Source organism: Chrysochloris asiatica, unplaced genomic scaffold (genome assembly GCF_000296735.1).
Source record: "Chrysochloris asiatica unplaced genomic scaffold, ChrAsi1.0 scaffold00064, whole genome shotgun sequence".
NCBI lineage: Eukaryota > Metazoa > Chordata > Mammalia > Afrosoricida > Chrysochloridae > Chrysochloris > Chrysochloris asiatica.
In genome coordinates, this window is record NW_006408582.1 from 5,730,853 (window position 1) to 5,737,668 (window position 6,816).

Here is a 6,816-nt window from a genome sequence, read left to right on the forward strand (position 1 = left end):
ACAGGGAGCTTCTGGGTCATCAGCTGCAGTCTGCCAGCAGATTGTCCAGGATGCCTGACTTTGGGAACCTCTGTGCAAGTTAAAGCAAGTTAAAGAGATAAGCCAGAGACTAGGAATGGGGTCCAAAGAATTGGAATTGCTTTTTTTTTTTTTTTAACATTTTACTTTTTACTGTCAATTGAGGGAAGATTTACAGAACAAATCAGTTTTACATTCAATAAATCATACACTTTGTTTCATCTCACTGATTGCAATCCCCTTGATGCAACATCACCGATTCCACTTCCTCCTTTCCCAACCCTTCAGAATTTAGCCCTTAAGTAAATGCTGCCCTTTTAATTTCCAATGTCTGACCATTCTATGATGTGCATGTGCATACCTCACAACTGTTGCTGCCCCTCCTTTATACCTGTCTACTGCTTGACCAGGGAATATCATTGTATGAAAGAAAATAGCCTTTCACTTTAAAAAAAAAAAAAAGTTTTATTGTGAATTATGTGATAGTTTACATGGGAGAACATTAGCTTTACATTCATCCTATCATATATCATTTCATTGCCATGGATACAATCCCATTCATGCATCATCAATCAACCAAAGGGTATACCCTGCAAGCCTGTAACCCTAACCCTAACATCCCCCTAACACAGCCCCTCTCCATCTCTCCATGTTGCCTTTCACTTTTAAACCAGTGAACAAAGTACAAGAATCCTTCCTGTCCACTTTAAGAATCCATTAAAATGACAAAAAAGATATTTTGAAACAGAATGAAATAACAACAATATAAAAATAAGAAAAGCTGCTGTCAGCAGACCAGAAGGCTTAAGGATTCCTGGCGGGTGGGAGGCATAAAGAATGAGACTGACAGAGAACAAGGCAAGAAAACTACAGCCCAAGCATCACAGGGAAGCACAGTTCTTAAAAAGGAGTCTCCTGGAAGTTTCAAACTGGGTGGTAACTGACAGAAAGTGCTGAGCAGCTAGGCAAGCTGGGACCCTGTCATTTTTTCATTTAAATAACTTCATCATTTGCCCTGCAGCAAAGATGGAAAAATTAATGTAGGAAATAACAAAATAAATTTAAAAGAATGTTGGTAATTAAGGTAGGATTACAGAAAGGAAAAAAAAAAAAGTTAAGTCTAATGTTGTTGTTGTTGTTGTGTGCCGTGGAGTCGACTCATAGTGACCCTGTACAGGGTTTCTGAGGCTGTAAATCTTTACGGGAGCAGAAAGCCTCATCTTTCTCCTGCGGAACAGCTGGTGGTTTTGAACTGCTGACCTTGCGGTTCACAGCCCGATTTGTAACCACTACGCTACCAGAGCTCCTTTAAGTCTAATAGAAGAATGTAATTTATTTCATAATATGCACAGGTAAAGACTGAGTTTGTGGCCTGGAAGTAAAGAAAAACTTTCAGAAAAGAGCAGACAAAATATGGAACTGTAAAAGAAAATCATAGACAATAGATTAAGGTACTCCAATATTGGTTTAATAATAAAACTTTAAAAAAATAACAAACAGTTGCTAGTTTATTCTGATTCGGAAGGTACCTCTTTTAAAGAGAAAAAGAAGGGAAGGAACACATCAAAGATATAATAACAGAAAAAGCCCCTAAGCTGAAAAAAAAGAGACTAAGTATTCCAATTAAAAGGACTCACTGTCTAATGGGCAGGATAAACGAGAAAAGACATACAATAGTTACGTTCTTTTGAAATTGGAGGACTCTAGGGGAAAATAGGACAAGCTGAAAGCTTCCAGTGAGGGGGGGCGGAATATATATATATATTATTGTTGTTGTTAGGTGCCATCGAGTCGAGTCGGTTCCAACCCATAGCGACCCTGTATAGGGTTTCCGAAGTGTGACTGGTGAGCTTGAACCACTGACTTTGCAGTTCAAACGGCTTTGCAGTCTGGCGCATTAACCCACAGCGCCACACCAGGACTCCATATATATTATATATATGTATATTATTGTTATTAAGTGCTGTCGAGTCGATTCCAACCCATAGCGACCCTGTACAGGGTTTCTGAGGCTGTAAATCTTTATGGGAGCAGAAAGCCTCATCTTTCTCTCGTGGAACAGCTGGTAGTTTCGAACTGCTGACCTTAAGGTTCACAGCCCGATCCATAACCACTACGCTATCAGAGCTACATATATATATAAACTTTTAAACTGACATCAAACTCAATATTCATCAATAATACTGGTTGTTAGAAAACAATGTCTTGAAACTTCTGATGGAAGTATTTTGAGTTCTGAATTCTAAAACAGTCACTCAAACTATAAGATCTAGACTCGTAAAAATTCAATTTACCACCACTCATCCAATATACAAAACGTATTTCCAGTGTTTGCTCTTTCATAATGGAAAAAAGCCAAGGAAGAGAATAACATAAGCTACAGAAAACTGGGAAGCAAGTCTTTAAATAATGAGATGGCTCAGTAGTTAAGCATTCAACTTTCTTCTCCATTTAAACTAATTCTCAAATGATAGCACAGTGTTAAGTGCTTACCTGTTAACTGAAAGATGGGCGGTTCAAACCCACCAGTCACTTTTTGGGGGAAAAGAGTCTATCCTAACTTGCGAGCCATAGGTTTATTCTGTTGATAGGATCCCTGGTGATGTAATATAATAGTTAAGCACTTGGCTGTTAACCAAAAAGTTGACAGTTCAAATCCACCTTGCCACTCCATGGGAGAAAGACCTTACAATCTGCTTCTTTAGAGATTACACACAGGGAAACCCTCTGGGGCAGTTCTGATCCATCACATGGGGTTACTAAAAGTCAAAATCGACTGGATATCACTTAGCAACAACATTCTATTGATCATCCGCCCTGCCTTTCTATTCTGCTACTGCAGAAAAAAATTAGTCACCAAACTCAAACTCAGACTTTGGCCACATTCCTTTCCTTTAATCTCTTCAATCTTATGCACACACACCTTTTTATACTTCTGGCACTTACTGGTACACCATAAAGCCCTACTTATCCATAGGGCTCTCTGGAAAATCAAACTTTTCTTGCCTTAAAATCCTGATGCTCTTTCAATGTTTATTACTTTTTAAATCTTTCTGAAGATTTTGCCAGAGTAAACAATACACTCAGGAAAATGTAACTTGATCCTCAACTCAGGATCTTATATTACCATGGGGTCACTATTTCCTCATAGTCACAAATGTTTGCTCTGAAGTCCAGAAAACACTGAAATGACATGTCCTTCATGGTCACAGCCACCTACTGGCAGAGTTACGTCTAGAACCCTCACTTCCTGACTCCCAGCCAAATGTCATTTCATGCCTTTGCTGATTATCTAATCAGCTGCTCATCAAGCACATCTTCATCAACAGTCATTCTGTCATAGGTTAAAAAAGTGTAGAATATCTGAACTAAGTCCACATGTCTCCTTGGAAAAGTAAACACTCATATTTTAGTGTTAAAAACCTCATTAGCCCAAACCATAGGCTCTGAGGATCAGACTTTAGCCACCTAGCAGACATAGCAAAATGTCCCTTATCTGATTATTCAGTTACGCTGGTTAGTAATTCCATACATGAGCCCTGGATACCCACAGATAAATGTAAAAACCTTCCCTAAAAGCCGAGACTGTAAATTCCAAAAAGGCAAAGCTTTTCCCCCCAAAAAAGCTAAAGAGGATAGAGAGAAACTCTGTTAACTGATGGTATGTGGAGGGGATTATAATCAATGTAATGAAACAAGGTATATGAATGTTTGAATGTGAAACCGATGATGTGCCCTGAAAACGTTCACTCAATCCACAATAAAAACCTTAAAAAAAAAAAAAAAAAAACCTTATTAGCTTACTTATTTGGTTTCTGCCTTTTTTTTGCAAGTATTTCTCAAAGAACGCATATTCATAAATGTGTAATACAATTCTGGGATTAACTATTTTTCTTTATTTCTCTTTCTCTTTTGGCAATTATATTTCCATCAGATTTCAAAGTTGTTCTTTAGCTTCATGGTGAAATGATTGTTTTCCAATCACGCAACAGAACATCTATCTTAATTTTAAATACCAAACTCACCCTTCTGAAAATACTCATGATTGAAATCAGTGTGTTGTTGTTAACTGCCATCAAATCGATTCTGACCCATAGCAACCCTGTATAGGATTTCCAAGGAGCAGCTGGTGAGCTTGAACCATAAACCAGTATAGCTGTTAGGAAATGTAAGTTTAAATGCACAAGCAAGGCACACTCAACTTGATAGAGCTAAAAAGAAAGACTGAACTAAGACCAGTCAGGTTACGGCTCACTTGTATTTCAGAACGATAAGAAGACAGCAATTTTATCATTACTTTCTTCCTCTTTTCCCAAGAGTCTATTTTCTCATAACTTCTATCCAGTGGGCAGCCAAATTCTAAGTTTTGAGCCAAACTTTTAGATAAAGGTACAATCTAGAGTTGAAGTGTCTGCAGCAGTCCAATGGTTATTAGAGGCAGTTTCCTCAGCCCAGTTACAGACAGGAAAAGGAGATAACCACAACCTCTCTCTGAAATATCTTCTGTAGAGGGGAGGTTTAAGTAAGCAGTCCTATAAAGTGGAAGAGATTAAGGGTTGCAAAGAAGATAGGTCTTCATAGTTGATCTGAGCAAGATGAAGTCTTTAATAGCTTCCATCTTTTCTCCATTTATCTTGATGTTATTTATGGGTCCAGTGGTGAGAATTTTTGTTTTCTTTACATTGAGGTGAAACCCATTCAAAGGCTGTGATATTTAATCTTCATTAGTAAGTATTTTAAGTCCTGTTCGCTTTCAGCAAACAAAGTTGTATCATTAGCATACCGCAGTTTGTTAGAGTCTTCCTCTAACCCTGATGCCATGTTTTTCTTCATATAATACAGCTTCTTGAATTATTTTCTCAGCACACAGGTTGAATAAGTATGGTGAAAGAATATAATCCTGATATACATCTTTGTACTTTTAAACCATTCAGTGCTCCCTTGTTCTGTTTGAACAGAATAGGCCTCTTTTTGAATAGGTCTCTTGGTCTATGTACAAGTTTCTCATGAGCACAATTAAGTGTTCTAGAATACTCATTCTCCACAGTGTTGTCTATAGCTTGTCATGATACACATAGCCAAAAGCCTTTGTGTAGTCAATAAAGCACAGGTAAACATCTTTCTGGTATTCTCTGCTTTTAGCCAAGATCCATCTGATGTCAGAAATAATATCCCTTGTTCCATGTCTTCCTCTGAATCAGTTTGAACCTCTGACAGTTCCCTATCAACGTACTGTTGCATCCATTTTTGAATTATCTTTAGAAAAATTTTACTTGCATATGATATTAATGATATTGTCCAATGATATCCACATTCCCTTGGGTCACCTCTCTTTGGAAGGCAGCTATGCTCACCACTAAACCACCAATGTTGGGTCACCTCTCTTTGGAAAGGGCACAAATACGGATCTCTTTCAATTAGTTGGCCAGGTAGCTGTCTTCCAAAATTCTTGGCATAGGTGAGTGAAGTGTCTCCAGTGCTCCATCAGTTTGTTGAAAGATTTCAATTTGTATTCCATCAACTTTCGGAGTTTTGTTCTTTGACAATATAATGTTGTGTTGTTGTTAAATGCCATAGAGCCAGTTTCAACTGATACTGATCTTGTATAGGGGTCCCACTAAGGGGCTGGTGGGCTTGAACTGCTGATCTGTTGGTTGGTTGTCCAGTGTGTATCCTACAGCACCATCCTAGCTCTTTTCATATATAATTAGTGTATGGTGATGGTTATGTGTCATGGAGTTGGTTCCGACTCATAGCAACCCTGTATAGAGTTTCTACGTATATAAATCTTTATGGGAGCAAAAAGCCTTATCTTTCTCCCGCAAAACTTCTGGTAGTTTCGAACTGCTGGCCTTGAATTTAGCAGCCCAACTAATAACCACTACACTACCAGTGCTCCTTAATTAGTATATGTATGTGCATAAACTACTAGGCAAGAGCTGCCTTCTCAAAGTAGAGTTGGCCATAAAGTGCACAAGATGGCCCAACAGAAGGCAGAAATCATAGGACAATATCATTAATTTCTCATGCAAGTAACATTAATTTTGCTAAAGATAATCCAAAAACAGCTACAAGCATACATTGACAGAGAACTGCCAGAGGTTAAAGCCAGATTCAGACAAGGATGTGGAATAAGGAATAACTTTGCTGATGTCAGATGGGTCTTGGCTGAAAGCAGAGAGTACCAGAAAGATGTTTACTTGTGCTTTATTGACTATGGAAGGGCTTTTGAATGTGTGGACCATAATAAACTATAGATAAGTGTGAAGAATGGGAATGCCAGGACACTCACGAGGAACCTGTACATAGACCAAGAGACAGTTGTTAGAACAAGGGTATGAGAAAAAATTTCTGCTGGTGTGGTCCACCTTCAGGACTAGGGATACTTGGGGGTAGCAGGCTAGCATAACAAAAGGAGCTCAGCAAAGGGGAAGAAATACTTTGGTCAGCAAAGAACTTTAAAATAAGAATACACCCATCCAGAGAACAAACAAGATGGCAGAGAAGGTGGAAGTGCAGTGAGGAGCTCCATCAGCAACAACACAGATTATCGGACCAAGCAGGCTCAGGGGATGGTCCCAGAACTCTGAACCACACATAAAGGAATATTTAGAAGGTTGGAAAGCTTACAGCTAGGGGAATTTGTAGCAGAAACAAGAAATCCATTGCTTTCTAATTCAAGATGCTCCCGGTGCTGCCATCTAGGGTAACACCAAGTGAAGGAAGGATCAGAGCAGCCATGGACACCTGACAGAACCGTGGAGATAAAGGTGTGAACATTCTTTTTTTTTTTTTTTT